This window comes from Mobula hypostoma, chromosome 1 (assembly GCF_963921235.1).
Source record: "Mobula hypostoma chromosome 1, sMobHyp1.1, whole genome shotgun sequence".
In the NCBI taxonomy this organism is placed as follows: Eukaryota; Metazoa; Chordata; class Chondrichthyes; order Myliobatiformes; family Myliobatidae; genus Mobula; species Mobula hypostoma.
This window is the reverse complement of record NC_086097.1, coordinates 50,472,650-50,490,459: the sequence shown is the minus strand read 5'-3', so window position 1 is coordinate 50,490,459 and position 17,810 is coordinate 50,472,650. Positions and strand designations below refer to the sequence as shown.

The 17,810-nt window shown below is 40.2% G+C and overlaps 2 long non-coding RNA genes across 3 annotated transcripts in view; one reads left to right on the top strand and one right to left on the bottom strand.

Annotated features, from left to right (window-relative positions):
- The window catches only part of LOC134346794 (uncharacterized), a 153,000-nt gene that overhangs the window by 83,542 nt on the left and 51,648 nt on the right, over nucleotides 1–17,810 (bottom strand). The window lies entirely within an intron of this gene.
- LOC134346783 (uncharacterized) overlaps nucleotides 1–17,810 on the top strand; it is a 50,293-nt gene that overhangs the window by 24,272 nt on the left and 8,211 nt on the right. The window contains exon 1 of one of the 2 annotated variants that reach the window (XR_010018023.1): nucleotides 10,615–11,015. The exons of the other annotated variant lie outside the window; for it this stretch is intronic. This is a non-coding gene — a long non-coding RNA (uncharacterized LOC134346783). Of the gene's footprint in view, nucleotides 1–10,614; nucleotides 11,016–17,810 lie in introns of those variants that run through there. 2 annotated transcript variants of the gene reach the window in all.

Sequence of the window (17,810 nt, the reverse complement as noted above, 5' to 3'; positions counted from 1 at the left end):
TTGTTATTCACCCGTGTCACTTAATAAGTCACTACAGATTTGATGATAGGTAACACACCATATCATTAATTGCCAGTTACAGCTGTGCTGCTATCAGTCAATGCATAAGCCCATTACTGCACAAACATTGTCAAAGGTGCTCCCTGGATACTTTAATCCAGCCATAGTACATCACCTACCAAACTGGCAATGTGATGTAGTTTTCAGCTATGTGACAGAAATCTTCTGTTAAAAATATAAAATGCATTCAGAAATAACCGAAAACAAGAATGAACCTCCTTCATTTAGCTGCAATTTTCCCTGTATAATATGGGTGTCCACCTCTGGTGGAGGGGCTTGTGTCCTTTCTCGGGCAGCTCACTCATCTTTGGTCCACACCGGGCACTCAGCACTCACCTGTGGCTCCAAGTAGCTGTTTGCATGCCACACCCCAGTATACCGCTTCCATGAAGGGGGCTAAACCAGGTGAGGGTAGCCATCAGCCTCATACCCTGGGGAGGTAGAGACATGCCTGATTAGCATATGACATCAGCTCCAGTGGGCAGATGAGATCTACAGTGAGATCCAATAGGTAAGAAGACAATGGAGAGCAAGGGGCATGCTGAGGCATAGAAGACATTGTGGTCATCCACTACAACCAAGGAAGGTTCCAGTTTGTAATGCTTGTTAGTCCCACTGGACCCAGACTTCTGAAGTCGAGAGAGTGGAACTGCCCCAGGGCAATGGCTTTCCCACTTTAAAAACTCTCCTGCACAGGTTTCCTGTCATCATCGGACATGGACAACCACCACCAATATCCAGTACTTGTTTGTAGTCATTGAAGAATGCAAGTCTATTTACAAAGCTTAGATCAAAATTGTTCACAGCTACTTTTCCTATTTCTAGGTTCTTGAGGAACTCCAGGCGAGGCAGGGGGCAGGTGGTATGGAGGGGAAGGGAGAGGCAAAAGTGATGATCATTAATGGATAACAATGTGTCCAAGAAGCAGCTTTTTTTTTACTGAAAGTATTTTTTTCTTTGAAACCCATCTGTTTAATTTTTAAAAGCTGATACGGTTAATAATGAAGTGACAAACTGAATGAATGTCTCTCGCTTTGGTGGATAGGAGGTCTCTACCTCTTATGCATTTTGGTTGTTTCAAATCAAGTCCTGGAATATATGCAAGCCAACAGCATAAAAATATCCTTAGTTCAAGACTAATCATCAACATCCAGATATCATTTATAAACATTTGATGTAAGAAGTATAAAAATATCCTAAATTGGTACTATGGATATTTCTTAAGGGTTGGTTAAAGTGGAGTTATTTTCTTGGAATGATCTTTCCTCGACTCCAGAGTATAATTTCTGAACGGAAGTGCCCAATACTGATGTTGGCTGTCTGAAATGGAAATGTTCCATTATGAAGTAAAATGAACACAGTTGGAACTAATTACTTAAAGATCAGCCTGAAAAGGGCCATGTTTAGAAGCAGGATTAGATTAAGAAAATAAATCCCGCAACAACACATATTAAACTGGGAAACAGAAGAAATTGTGGGAGGTCAGTTGTTTTCCTTGATGAATATCCTTTTTCTGGCATTGATGGTTTTCTGGGATTGATTACCAAAACCATGAAAAAGTACAGAAAGAGCTAGGCTCTGCAGAGAAACACAGAATAGAAACACATGAATCCAAGCAGTATTTGCCAAATTTGAACCTAACAATTGCACTAATTTGCATTTGAATTATATATTCTATTATTTCAATCAAGTAAAGAGGTGTTGTTTGGAGGAACAGAAATAAGTGGCTATCTTCAAAGCACCTGCATGGAGAGGGATAAAGTCTACTGATTTTTGCTCAGTTTGAAGGTAAGGATTGGAAGTTATCCTCTGTTCCAAGTCAAGCAAGGTTACTGCTGGATCTACGTTAGCTGGTCATCCTTTTGTCACTGATATTGGGGCTTCTTCCCTGATGCTATAAGTAAAACAAGCTATAGGATCTAATGTCCTTGAGTTACAAATCTTTGATATTTGTGAAAATTGCAGATGCTATGATATTCTTGGTTTACAAGATAGAATTGTCTTTGTCCAGAAAATGGTAACAACCTTAGACAGTGAAGGTTATCAAAAATTAAAGGGGATATTGATCATCTAAGTTGACTGAGGAATGGCAATTGGAGTTTAATTCAGATAAGCGAGAGGTGTTGTATTTTGGAAAACCAAATCTTGGTAGATCTTTCACTTTAGAAGAGGGACTTGGAGTTAAATACACGGCTCCCTGAACGTGGAGTCACAGGTAGATAGGGTAGTGAAGGCAGCATTTGGCATGCTGGCCTTCATCAATCAGGGCATTGAGTGTAAAAGTTCAGAGGTCATGTTGTGGTGAGGCCATACCTAGAGTGTTGAAATGGTCACCCAGCTATTAGAAAAGCAGTAATAGTCAAAAAAATGCTCAAGCACAGACACAGTCCCTTCTGCCCACCTAGACTGTGTCAAACTATTACGCTGCTCAGTTCCATTGACCCACAACTGATCATAGCCCCCATACCACACCGAGCAATGTGCTTATCCAAATTTCTCTTAAATGTTGAAATCAAACCCACATCCAGGACTTCTGACGGCAGCTCAACCCACTCTCACCACACCCAGAAGTTCCCTTCACATTCCCCCTAAAGGATGTTATTAAACTGGAAGAGATTTAGCCAGGATTTGAGTGACTGGTTAATAGGGAAAGGTTGGATAGGCATGGACTTTATTCATTGGAGTTTAGGAGACTGTGGTGATCTAGTAGAGTATAAAATCAAGCAACACACACAAAATGCTGGTGGAACGCAGCAGGCCAGACAGCATCCATAGGAAAAAGCCCAATTGACGTTTCGGGCCGAGACCCTTCATCAGAACTAACTGAAAGAAGAGATAGTAAGAGATTTGCAAGTGGGAGGAGGAGGGGGAAGATCCAAAATGATAGGAGAAGACAGGAGGGGGAGGGATAGAGCTAAGAGCTGGAAAGTTGATTGGCAAAAGGGATACAAGGCTGGAGAAGTGAAAGGATCATAGGATGGGAGGCCTAGGGAGAAAGAAATGGGGAGAGGAGCACCAGAGGAAGATGGAGAGCAGGCAAGGAGTTATTGTGAGAGGGACAGAGAGAGAAAAAAAGGAGGAAAAAATAATAAGGGATGGGGTAAGAAGGGGAGGAGGGGTATTAACAGAAGTTAGAGAAGTTAACGTTCATGCCATCAGGTTGGAGGCTATCCAGACGGAATATAAGGTGTTGTTCCTCCAACCTGAATGTGGCTTCATCTTGACAGTAGAGGCATATCAGACAGTAGACATATCAGAATGGGAATGGGACATGGAATTAAAATGTGTGGCCACTGAGAGATCCTGCTTTCTCTGGCGGACAGAGCGTAGGTGTTCAGCGAAACAGTATCCCAGTCTGCGTCGAGTCTCACCAATATATACGTATAAAATCATGTGGGGTATAGATAGGGTGAATGCTCCCAGTCTTTTTCTGAAGGTTTGGGGAATCATGAACTGGAAGGTATAGGTTTAAGATCAGAGGGAAAAATTTAATAGGAACTTGACGGCCAAGCTTAAAAAATACACAAAGAGTGATTTGTATGTGGAATAAGCTACAGAGGAAGTGGTTGAGATAGGTATAATGACCTTTAGCACACAGATACAAGGATTGGAAAAGCTTGTACAAAATTAGACCCTCACATTTAAGACCACAAGACATCGGAGCATAATTAGACTAATCAGCCCATCAAGTCTGCTATCCCATTCCATCATGCCTGATTTATTATCCAGTTCAACCCCATTCTCCTCTTCCTTCCGATAACCTTAGAAAACCTGACTAATCAAAAACCTATCAATCACCGCTTTAAATATACTCAATGACCTGGCCTCCACAGTCCCCTGTGGCAATGAATTCCACAGATTCACTATCCTCTGGCTAAAGAAATTCCTCATCTCTATGTAATCTAAGGCTGTGCCCTCTTGTCCTATACTCACCCGCTATAGGAAGCATCCTCCTTAATCCACTCCATCCAGAACTTTCAATTTTCAATAGATTTCATTGAATGCCCCTCATTATTTTAAGCACAAGCAGGAACAGGCCCACAGCCATCAAATGTTCTTCATACATTAACCCTTTCTTCCTGGGACGATTCTTGTGAACCTCCTCTGAACCCTCTCCAATGCCAGCTCATCCTTTCTAAGATATGCTCATAATACACTGTGGTCTAGCCAATGCCTTATACAATGCCTCAGTATCACATCCTTGCTCTTATATTCTAGTCCTCTTGAAATGAATTCAAACATTGCATTTTCCTACCTTACCACCAACTCAACCTGCAAATTAATGTTTAGGGAATCCTGCACAAGGACTCCCAAGTCCCTTTGCATCTCTGAGTTTTCAATTTTCTCCCTGTTTAGAAAATAGTCTATGACTTTATTCCTTCTACCAAAGTGCATAAGCATACACTATATTCCACCTGCCACTTCTTTGCCCATTCTCCCAGTCCAGGTCCTTGTACAGATTCTCTGCTTCCTTAATACTACCTGCCCCTCCACCTACCATTCATCTGCAAACCTGGCCATAAAGCCATCAATTCTGTCATCCAAATCATTCACATAAAATGTGAAAACAGGTGGTTCTAACACAGGCCACTGTGGAACAATAGTCATTGCCAGCCACTCAGAAAAGGCCCTCTTTATTCCCAGTCTTTGCTTCCTACCAGTCAGCAAATCTTCAACCTATGCTGGTATCTGTCCGGTAATACCATGAGCTCTCACCTTGTTAAGCAGTCTCATGTTCAGCACATTGTCAAAGATCTTCTGAAAATCCAAGCAAGCATCCTTTGTCTACCTTACTTGTTACTTCCTCAAAGAATTCCAGCAGATTTTGTCAGGCAAGATTTCCTATTCAGGAAACCATGCTGACTTTGGCCTAACTTTTTCATGCACTTCCAAGTACCCTGAAATCTCATCCTTAATAATGGACTCCAACAGCTTCCTTTCTTCTGCCTCCCTCCCTTTCAGACCATCAATAACTCCAAAAGACTGGAAGTAGAGTCAATACTGAAAGGCTTTTATTCACAGTAAAATGTGACCTCCAGCATGCTGAGTGTCTGCCTCTGGACTGAGAGGAGGAGCCAAGGCCCAGTCGCCTTTATTCAGGGATCTGTGGGAGGAGCCACAGGGACAGTCAGCGGGGGCGTGTCCAGACAGGTAACCCACTTACAACATATATATATGGTTTACCACAGTAAAACTTACAATTTCCCAGCCCCCCGGGGCCATTCCAGATTCTTGAAAGATTATAAATGTCTCCACAGCTACCTCTTTCAGAACCCTCAATGTAGTCCATCTTGTCTACCTTCAGAATTTTCAGCTTCCCAAACACCAGATTCTCCACAGTAATAGTAACACACTCACTTCTGACCTCCGACACTTTTGCATTCTTGGCATTCTGCTAGTATACTCCACAATGAAGACTGACGTAAAATACTTAAGTTCCTCCACCACTTTTTGGTCTCCTATTACTACTTCTCCAGCGGTCTGATATCCACTCTCACCTCTCTTTCACCTTAGATATTTGGAAAAAAAAACTTGTGGTATCCTCTTATACTATTGGCCTTCATATTACACATTTTCTCTCCTTATGGCTTTTAGTTGCTTTGATTTTTTAAAAAAAGTTTCCCAATCCTCTAACTTCCCACTAATTTTTGCTATATTGCTCTCGTCTGTCTTTGAGTTCCCTTAACAGCCAAGGTTCTCTCATCCTCCCTTTAGAATACTTCATCTTTGGCACATGTTATCCTGCAGCTTTGAATCGTCCTCAGAAACTCCAGTCATTGTTGTTCTGCTGTAACCCTGCTAGTGTCCTCCTCCAATCAACTTTGGCCAGCTCCTCTCATCCCTCAGTAATTCCCTTTACTCCACTGTAATACTGATTCATTTGACTTTATTTTCTCCCTCTCAAACTACAGGGTGAATTCTATCATATTATGATCGCTTCCCAAGGTTTCCTTTACCTTAAGTTCCTATTCATATCTGTTCTATTACGGAACAACCAATCCAGAATTGCCTTTTCCCTAGTGGGCTCAACTACAAGCTGCTCTTAAAAAGCCATCTCATAGGTATTCTACAAATTCCCTCTCTTGCATGCACATTGAAATCCCCCATGGCTATTGCAACATTGCCTTTTTACATGTCCTTTCTATCTCATTGTAATTTGTATCCCACATCCTGGCTACTGTTTGGTGGACTGTTTATAATTCCCATCAGGGTCTTTTTACCCTTGCAGTTTCTTGTAGAGTCGATTTATACACCATTCGATCTTCAGCACAATCATTCCAGTTCCCACTCCTCTGCCAAAATAGTTTAAAGGCTCCCCAACATAGGAGAAGAATTAGGCCATTCACCCTGCTCTACCATCATTCATGATTGACTGGGGCAACACGGTAGCATAGTGTTTACCTCAACATTTTACAGTTCCAGTGACCCAGGTTCAATTCCTGCTGCTGTCTGCAAGGAGTTTGCATGTTCAACCAATGACTGCGTGAGTTTCCTCCCACAGTGCAGAGATGTATTAGTTGGTAGGTTAATTGGTCATTGTAAATTGTCCCATGATTAGGCCAAGGTTAATTTGGAGGTTGCTGGGTATCACGAAGGGACAGAAGGGCCTGCTTTGCACCGTCAATAAATAAAAATAAAATTGTTTTCGCTTTCAACACCATTATCCCCGCCTGACCCTTCACATCATTACTAATCAAGAACCCATCAACCAACACTTTAAATATACTTAATCACTGGGCCCCCACAGCTCTCTATGGCAATGAATTCCACAGATTCACTACCCTCTGGCTAAAGAAACACCTCCACCTGTCTTTTAAAGGGATGCCCTTCTATTCGGAGTCTGTGCACTCTGGTCCTAGACTCTCTCAGTTTTGGAAACATCCTCTGCACATCCACTCCAACTAGGCCTTTCAATATTCATTAGGTTTCAATGAGATACTCCCTCATTCTTCTAAACTCCAGTGAGTACAGGCCCAGAGCCAAACATTCCTCATATCAAACCTTTTCATTCCCAGGACCATTATTGTGAACCTGCTCTGGACCCTCTCCAGTGCCAGTACATCCTTTCTTAGATATGGGACTCAACACCACTCACAATATTCCAAATGTGGTCTGACCAATATCTTATAAAGTGTCAGTAGTAAAGTCTTGCTTTTTTATTCTAGTCCTCTTGCAATGAACTTCAGCATTGCATTTGCCCTCCTTACTGCTGACTCATTTGCAGGTTAATGTTTAAGGAGTCCTGCACTAGGACCTCCGATTTCTGAATTTGCTTGCCGTTTAGAAAATAGTCTACACCATTTTTTCTCTACCAAAATGCATAACCATATACTCCCCTACACTGTATTCTACCATTTCTTTGCCCATTCTCCTAATCTGTACAAATCCTTCTGCAGACTCTCTTCTTCCTCAACACTACCTGCCCTTCCACCTATCTTTGTATCACTTGCAAACTTGACCACAAAATTCCACCATCCAGATCATTAACGTTTGGGGGTTGGTGGGTGTACATATTCACACAATGGAGGTTACATGTTGCATTTAAGCAATTTTTTGTGAACAAGTTTATATACAGCATTCTGTGAGAACTTTGTGATTCTTTCTTTCCTCCTCTCTTGAAGTAGTTATCAGACTTCTCCTGAAATTTAACTACTTGCAGTGGTTGGTGGGGTGATTTTCAAGAGGTTAACATAACTTCTATCAAGCTTATGGCTTGCTGTTTGCATCCTCCTCCCTTAAATACATCCCTGGCATAAGCACTATTTATACTGACTTTGCAGGACCTCAAAGCTGATGGGCATTAGTCACAAGTAAAAACTACATGCTTAGCACAATTTTCTTCTGAATGCGTCATTTTTCTAATCACTGTGAAATAAGCAGCACAAAAGAACTGAGCAAAGTATCTGCACAGCTTGTCTGTGTTAATCAACTATTTAGCCAAGAAAATAAGCAAAAAAACAAAATTTGTCACCCGAGATCCTTAAGGGCAGAATTTAGTCATTAGTAAAAAGGAAAATATTACAAAGTAAAAAAATTTGCATCATTTACAAATACTCTCAAACAAGCAGTTCTAGTGTCCCAGTGCTGAGAAATTAACTTGTGTTAGTTGTCACTTGTATGTATCTCGGTGTCGGTAGGTGTTAAGTATAGGGGAGAGTTGTGTGAACATAAAAACCCCAAGCTGATACTCCTGGTTTGTAGCAGGAACTTCAAAATAAAAGGTTAAACTATCCATTTTGGAAACTGGCCCATGGCTGACATTTTTTCTTCAATCAATCTAACTGAAAGCCGAGGAGTTTAGTTGTCACTTAGTTTAATATTTCGAACATGCCGCAGATTTCACACACACTTCATTAGCTGTAGAAGAAACACCTTAAAGACTGCATACAAAAGTTCAAAGCTGTTTTGTTTTTAAATTGGTTTTGTTAGGCAACTTTCTTGTTCAATAATATAATGGTTTGGTTTAACAATCCTGTTAAAAGAAAAATCTATGTAGGTGTAATAGGAGAGACCTTCTGGAACAATTTAGATCAGCTCATTTACACTCACTATGGTGGGAAGTCGGTGGCGTTACTTCTCAGGCACAAGCTCTAACCAACCCAACTTTCTATATTTATCAGAAAGATTTGCTTTGTTTTGCAAATAGCCTGAACATTCTAGCTGTGTCACGATTATTCTTTCTGACACACCTTTCTCTACACCCTCAATTCTCAAACCACCATCTATACTGGGGTAATTTACCAACCAGTCTGCACACCTTTCAAATGTGGAAGAAAACTAGAGTTCCTGAGGGAAACCCACAAGGAGACAGTGCAAATTCTATACAGACAGCACTGAAGTTAGCTTGAAGTTGAGGTAGCAGCAGTACCAGCTCCCACCTAATGGCACATTGGGAATATTTCTTCCACCGTACCAACAGTGGAAATTCAATCCTGAAACAGTTTGTCTTGGCTATGCTGCTATTTTACACTAATTGCAATAGTCCTCTCCTTCCCCACCCCCAACAAATTTTGCAAGTGCTAGTTAATATTGTTTGGCCTTAACTTCTTAAAGCAAGATGCTCAGGGGAACCAACGTTAAAAATCGTCTCAGCAATAGAAAGATAGAGTAAAATAAAACTAAAAATTAGTGATAAACAGCTTGACCCGTGTCTCTCAACTCAATATAAAATTAGAATTAAAAAATCAAAATTAGATTGCAAATTTACAAAGTACAGCTAATACGAGCTCAACTCACCTCCACTACTGTCAAGCAAATGAAGAGAAAGACTTGTAGTTATAGAATCTTTCAAGTCACTTTTAGGACTCCAAAAACACTAAAACAAACCAGTGAATGACTACATAATCTATTTTACTATTTTGTATGAGAAATATACTGAATGGGGTGAAAATTTCTCCCTTCCTCAAAATAATGAGAATGTATTTCCACAAAGCAGCTTGAATTTTTGTACAAACAATGAGCACCACTAGTGTTCTCCTGGGCCATGTCATCAGCAAGTGACACATCTATTTTTGTGTTTATTCCTGATTACAGTTTAAAAACATTTTACTATTAATGGCACTTGAATAAAATGCACACTTATGACAAATTTATTAAAAAGCTGTATAGTAAGCAGAATTAGAAAATAAATCAGCTGTTTATGATATTTATAAACAATTGCGTAAATACTTTGCAACAGTATGTGCAAGAAATTATTTTTAATACCAACGAAATTTTCCAAGTGGAAGCAAAACAATCCTCCTTTTGCCATACTAAATCCTCATAGTAGGTATAACTAGTAGTTTAACATCCTCAAAAGGGGATAATGTTGCAATTTCCAATCATTAAAGTTTAATATACAAGGTGTTTAAGTTATTTCTGATACATAAACAGCTGTACTTTGATAGTCTACAAGTAATCATGCAGAATCAATTACATATCCAATCCACAGGGGTACCACTATTGTCAAACACAAGGAGCTTGTATTTGTAAGAGGTCATAGAAACATTTACATGCATGACTGAAAACAATATACAAAGAAAATTGCTATTACAAATAAAAAGCCTTCCAAACAGTGCTATTAGGCCATGTCAGGAAACCATATTGAAACCCATATTAGCACAATTACATATCAAATCTTTAAATTTAAAGTAATTGAAGTTCGAAGGAGAGATTGAGCTTGTTCTTTTTTTAAAAAATTAACTCACAAGCAATATTTAACTGAACTGCTACTATGCTAAATTGGATTTACATAAACCCTATTTCTTTTGCTAACTTTACAAGCTCAAACTTAAGCCATTTAATTGAACATCTGGATAATTAAGTTTAAGGTCAGTAACACAGCACTTAAATTCAGTATTTATAATTACACAGGTTACCATATTGGATTATTTTGTATCTTGGCAACCAAACTTACTTTTAAACATACCAACCTGTTCAAATCAACCAATACGTAGGGCTCTTGAATCCACCAACCAATTAGCTCTACTGTTAAAACTGACTTTAAAGATTTACAGTTCTATTTATACACACTGATGATTTGCAAGTGTCATGTTTCCAACTGGTATTGTTTATTTAGAATCTAGCATGCACTTGGCCAGCTTTTTAGCTATTTGAGTTTCTCCCCCACTACCACTCTATTGATGCCTCCAAGCTAAACAGCTCTCAAATGTCAGTTAACATTTGATATGATTATCAAGGATCTACATTTTCCATACATATAATCAGGCAGACAATAACATTAAACAGTTTGGTACTTCCTGGAAAGATGCAACTAACCCAAGGTCAGCAAGTCCTAGGAATTGGAGGTCCTTGCAAGCAGGAGGGATGAGGGCCAGTGATACCCCCTCACCCCCCCCGCCAAAGGTCAGTGTGTCCTGAGATTGGGGATCCACGCGAGTCTGGAGTTCAAAGTCGTGATCGAGTCCTGGGGTCGCTACCGAAGGTAGCAGCCTGAAAGCTGAAGGTCGAAGTTGGTGAGTCCAGAAGTCGAGGCCTGATGGTTGAGGCCTGGAAGTCGGAGGCTCCATGTCTGGGCCAGGGACTGGAGGCTAGAGGCCCAGACACAGCCTCTCCTGCAGTCGGAAACATGTGTGAGGGAGGGAGAGAGGGAGGGGAGGGGGGGAGTGAGGGGACTGGTTTTGCTTTGCTGCTCTTATGTGTCATTGCTTATGTCGTTCTGCTGAACATGTTGCTGTATGGCAACACTCGCAGGCTGCCCTCTGCACATCCCTAAGTTGTACTGGTTGTTAATGCAAATAGCACATTTCAATGCATTTTCGATGGACGTGTAATAAATAAAGACTGCCAGAACTCCTAAAACGTTTGGCTTCAAAAAGCTGCAATGTTGCATGTCAGACAATTTATATAGAAATATATCCACATTGAAAGAAGGCATTTTAAATAGGTTTCAGAAAACAATTAAAAGATTAATGAGTGCTTATGTAATGCTCTTATAAATTTCAAAACCTTTTGTAGAACCTTTAATGTCAGAACAGTTGTAGTTAACAATGCAACATGTCAGTGCACCCTGGAGATTCAAGTCTACTATTTACAGACATAGGCATTTGTATACACCACCACCAAGGACAGAAAGGCGTTTATAGAAATTTAATTGCCCTGCTGCATGATAAATCAGAAAAGAAACATTTCTCCTTTTGAAATGTGTCATTAAGATAAAGAATACCTGAATTCAGTTCAAACTTCAGCCAAATGGAATTGTGGTCCTAACAAAATTCCAACCCAGATCTCAGTATCTTCCATTGTATGGAACTCTGACTACAAAATACTAATCTATACTATTACACTAATACTCCATCTAGTTTTCAAAATGACTGGTTTAAGGTGGCACTACCAAAGGTGTGCAACAGCTTACTGGTACTTCGAAAGCAAAGTAATTTGATTGAAACACTACCAATAACATTTTTTTTTGCAGTGAATTGTGGTGAACTTTCATCGCAAACAATAAAGAGGCAAGCAAAGGCAACAGCAATCCATGTGTGTGCAAACGGAATAGCCGTTGCCCCTCCAATCGGAGTCTGGACTCATTGTGGCTGTAGAAATGACCGTGGACTGACATGTTGGAATGGAATAGGAAGTGGAGTTGAAATGGGTGGCCACTAGGAGATCCCACTTTTTCTGGCGGATGAAGTGCAGGTGCTTGGCAAAGCGGTCTCCCAATCTATGTTGGGTCTCCAATACACAGGACACAAGATATGACCCCAACAGACTCACAGGTGAAGTGTCACCTCATCTAGGAGGACTGTTTGGGCCCATGAATTGTAGTGAGGGAGGAGGTGGAGGGGCAGATCTGGCACTTGGTCTGCTTGCAAGGATAAGTGCCAGGAAGATCAGTGGGGAGAGACAAACGGGAGAAGGGAGTCACGTAGCAAGCTATTCCTGCAGAAAGAGGGGAGAGGGAAAGATGTATTTGGTGGTGATGGATCCCACTGGAGATAGTAGAAGTTATGGATGGTTGTGTGTTGGACGCGAAGGCTGGTGGGGTGGTAGGTGAGGACAAGAGGAACCCTAGCCCTGGTGGGGTGGCAGGATGGACAGACGTGCGTGAAATGGAAGAGATGCAGCTGAGGGCAGTGTTGATGCTGGAGGGAGGGAAGCCCTTTTTTGAAGGCGGCAGCCATCTCATTAGTTCTGGAATGAAAAGCCTCATCCTGAGAGCAAATGCAGTGGAGATGGAGGAATTGAGAGAGGAGCTGGCATTTTTACAAGTGACAGGGTGGGAAGAGGTTTGTCCAGGTACCTGTGAGAATCAGTGGGTTTATAAAAGATCAGCAAACAAACTGTCTCCAGAGATGGAAAGAGATCAAGGAAGGGGAGGGACGAATCAGAAACAAACCTGGTAAATTTGACAGCAGGATGTCAGTTGGAGGCAAAATCTCTGAGTTCTGCATGGGTGCAGGAAGTAGCACCAATGCAGTCAATGTAGTGTTGCAAAAGTTAGGGAGTGATACTGGTATAGTCTTGGAATGGACTGTTCCACATACCTGACAAAAAGGTAGGCATAGTGGGGACCCATGCGTGTGTCCATGGCTACGCTTTTTGTTTGAAGGAAATGGGAGGAGCCAAAAGAGAAATTATTGAGAGCGATGACCAGTTCTGCCAAACGAAGGAGAGCGGTGGTGGAGGGGAACTGGTCGCATCTGGTGTCCAGAAGGAAGCAGAGAGCTTTGAGGCATTCCTGATGGGAGAATGGAGGTGTATAGGGAGTGGACATCCATGGTGAAAATGAGATCATCTGGGCCAGGGAAATTGAAGTAATTGAAAAGATCAAAAGTACGTGAAGTGTCACGGATGTCAATAGGAAAGGACTAAATCAGGGGAGTAAAACAGAGCCGAGGTATGCAGATACAAGTTCGGTGGGGTAAGAACAAGCAGAAACAATGGGTCTACCTGGACAAAAAGGTTTGTGGATCTTGGGTAGGAGGTGGAAATGGGAGGTGTGGGGTGAGGGAACTGAGGTTGGTGGCAGTGGATGGGATATCCCAGAGTTAATAAGGTCAGTGATGGTGCGGGTAACAATGGCCTGCTGCTCCTTAGTAGGGTCCTGTCCAAGGGGTAAGTAAGACGTGGTGGCTGAGAGTTGTTGCTTGACCTCAGAGGTCAATCCACCAGACTACTACAGCACCTCCCTTATCTACTGGTTTGATGGTGAGGTTAGGATTAGTGCAGAGAGTGGAGAGCAGTGCTTTAGCGAGGAGTGAGGTTAGAAATGGAGAGAGGAGTGCTGAAGTCTAGACAGTTGATGGCTGATCATCACTTAGCAATGAAATGATCCTGAGCTGGCAGAAGATCAGAGTGGGGTATCCAGGAGGAGGAGGAGGGTTGAAGATGGGAGAAGGGGTCATCAGTACGGGCTGGCTAAAGAAGTAGGATTAGAGGCGGTGGAAGAAGAGCTCAGTGTCAGTGTCACGGTGGGAATGGAACTCAGATGTGGGTGCAAGGAAGCTGTGATCTTACATTTAATTGTTTTGCATTTAATCACAGTATTTCTAAAACATGCAACACATTTCATTAGAGTAATCAGAACAAATTACCACAGTTGTTGTTCAGTAATCCAATTTGTAATGCATCGCATGAAACCTACACAAATTATCAGTCAGCTCACTGCTTTCAATTTCCATTAACATAAGGACGCTTGAATAAGGAGTACACATTCGTTCCTTTTATTTTTAAAAGGGATCAAATCTGCTGGTTGACATCTTGGGATGTTGATTCTCCAGGACATCATCTGTCATAACTCTGTTGTACTTTGCTGAAGTTTGAAATATAAACAAGGACATACCTTCCTTTTGGCAGGAGAGGGTGCAAACAGAGGGAGAAGGTAGAAGTTAGCAACAAAAATGTGATATTCAAACAGAATAACATAGAGTAAGGTGGTGTAAGGTGATGACAGACTGTTCAACTTAACATTATATTTTCAAATTAAATTCCATGTACTTCAGTGAACATGGAGATGCAACATGACTAAAGTTGGGTTTTTTTTCAAGCTCCAGTATTGAAAGCCAGCGATAATATGTTAATCACAGAATACTTGTATCAATGAACATTTTAAACAGAATCCTGTAATTCACTTATCTGAGTGCAAATCTGGCTCCGTATACATATTCAATAAGGCCAAAAGAAAAGCAATCAATCTCCTAAATTACAGGAACTTAATCTTTTCATGCGTTCTGTACAAATCTGGTTTTTTTTGATGCAGCCAAAGAAAATTAAAAGATTTTCACTGAATTATACATAGTGGAAAAACTTGACATATCCAATCACATGGTCTATTCTAAAAGATATCACCTTTCACAAATAAGCTAGGAACAAGTTTCTTTTTCCCCTTGCAAGCTGTCTAATGATTACTAGCTTAACTGTGCCTGCAGAACAAGTTAGTTGCAAGGTCACCTCCAACTCCTGAACTACATTAATTGGTGAAACCTGTTCCTGACTCCAGAGAATGAAAACAATCTAATTTTGTGGAAACTGAGTGCATAATTCCAACAAAATATTTTCAGTTTCAATCACTTTAGAGAATACTGATTTATTAATTTTAAAAGTTGTGTGTGTGTGTGTGTATATATATATATGTATGTCGTAGGTAGACCAGTTCAAACTGAATCTAAAAGATGTTTAAAGTTTGAAAATATTAGAGTTTGCTAAATATCATTTCGCATGTATAATGATAACGTTAGATGCATCAGCAAGGTACTAAGTTGCTTTTAAATGCACAAGGTGATAGGAGAATATTGGTTGTTGGATGGAACATTAATACCATATGAAAATACAATCTCCTCGTCACTACATGAGGGATTCAAGATCTTTCATTCATGAATACAATCAAAAATGTTCATGGGTACAAATCAAAATTTGTAAATGGTTTGTGCCATTAAACCATATGCCAGATCTTTAAAATATTTCTACACTGTCAACCTTGCCAACAATTTTCTCTTTTATATGATTAATGGCTACAGGTACTTCCTTGATCTTCAGATGTTTACAGATAAATATTTTCTCATGTTACTCTTCAGAGTTTTATTGTTATTCCTTTCCGCACCTTCTGGTGCATCAGGCAGCAACCTTACCATTTCATCTTTTTTTTTTTTACAAGGCCGAGTTGCTAGCTCAACGCTCAGCCCAGCAGGGATGGAAAGCATGCAAGGAGCCGGCCGGATTCAAACCTGGCACCACTCACCTCAAAAGTCCGTTGCAATGCCACTAGACCACAGGCTGGCTAATTTAGAGTTTCATTGCTGGATTAATAACTGAAGAATGCAAGTGAAAATTAACAAGTATGAGCGCTCTATGAAAAGACTGGTAGACAGAGACCACAGCCATTCAGATCAATCACAACATACAGCCCCCACTTGCCAAAATAAATACTGTACAGTATGCACATCCCAAAACTTAAAATGTTTCCTCATCTGAATCACATTGTATAGTCAGCATATTTGATAATATAATGCAAGTTTTAAAGATGTACAATATTAAGTGTTACCTGTTAAATACAAAAGCTGTAAAATGTACAAAAATAAGAATGTTGTATGCACATGAAATCCTGATAATTTCCTCTACTGGTTTGGTTTCTAATCTCAAAAGACACTTGTCCTAAAAGCAAGAATTGGTAGAGTATATTAAAAGTAATCGCTATTCAGCTGGGTAAAGATTTGTATTTGGGTGATAAAAACCAAAGTAGAATATTATTAATACCATCTCTGCAGTGTAAACAGATATAGTGGCAGCACTGCCTCAAAGTTATCATTTATAACATTTGATCATCCCACTTACTGCCCCAGCCCTAAGTGGGATCAAGATCTAGGGATGGCTTGTTACAAATGTGAAATCAGTTATGTTCATAATACAAAATACTTCTTAACAATCAATATGCAACTCTGTAAGATAAAGGGAAGAAAAAAAACAATGCACTGAATAGCATCTTCCACTTGAATGAATCAACCCTATTGTTCTCAGGCTGTGCAATGCTAAGCTGTAGCTGGTTAATAATTCAGCATATACCAGACACTTATTTGAAAAACAAAACTAATTTACACTGTGAGAGTTAATTCATGGAAATACCTGTATGTTTGTTGCAGGAATAGCTTCGCTTGATATTCACCTGCAAAATGTAGTTTGTACAAATTTGGAAGTTTATTTAAAAATTCAACCCATCAATGGAACAATTCATGCAGAATTGTCAGTCAATATTGACACGATTTTTCCACTACTTCAAAAGTAAAATCCAGTTTAGGAAAAGCGTCAACTTTGAAAATTATTGATAAACCAAAGAACCAAAAGCAACTGAAAACCAAAAGCTTGCAGGTAGTGAATTAAGAATTGTTGCAAACACTTGAAGGATATGCAGAAAAATAGTCTTTAGGTTAACTCTGTACAGAAGTGAGAGAACTAATTAGTTTTAGGTCACAGAAATGGATGGATAGCACAAGGAATGATGAGGAAGTTTCTTCCCCCAGGGTATTAGGCTCCTGAACTCCCAGACGGATCATATTCAAAGTGTCACTGGTTAATCTGTTCCTTACCTTCCAACATTTAAAATTAATGCACTTTAGTTTGTTACTTACGTGTGATTCATCTGTAGATTTTAACTGTACCTTCAAAAGTTATCATGTATTATGGGTACTACTGTATTTTATACCCTAGCTCAAACAAATGTTGTCTCGTTTCTACATACATTATATGGTTATATATGTTATATAAATGACAATAAACTTTACGTGATACTTAGCAGAATGAAATCCAGGTTGCCAAGGTGATCCCATGGTTAATGGAGCTGAAAAGTAGACTGAAGAGGACAACTAATGAAAGACAAAGCAAACAAATTGCAATATTAAGGCTGAGAAATACAGATCAGAGCTATTGCTAAAATCAGAAGCTAAATGGTGCATCCTGGAAATGCCCTGCACATGTAAAACCACAAGACCAGGGAGCAGAATTAGATCATTCAACCCAGCAAGTCTGCTCTGCCATTCCATTATGGCCGATTTATTATCCCTCATTCTCCTGCCTTCTCCCTGTCACCTTTGACACCCTCATTAATCAAGAACCCCCATCAACCTCTGCCTTAAAAATACCCAATGACTTGACTTGCATAGCTGAGGAATTCCACAGATTCACCACCCTCTGGCTAAAGAAGTTTTTCCTCACTTCTGTTCTTAGTGGATGTTCCTCAATTCTGACGCTGTGCCCTCTGGTCCTAGACTCCCCCTGTATTGAAAATATCCTCTCCACATCCACTGTATTCAGACCTTCTA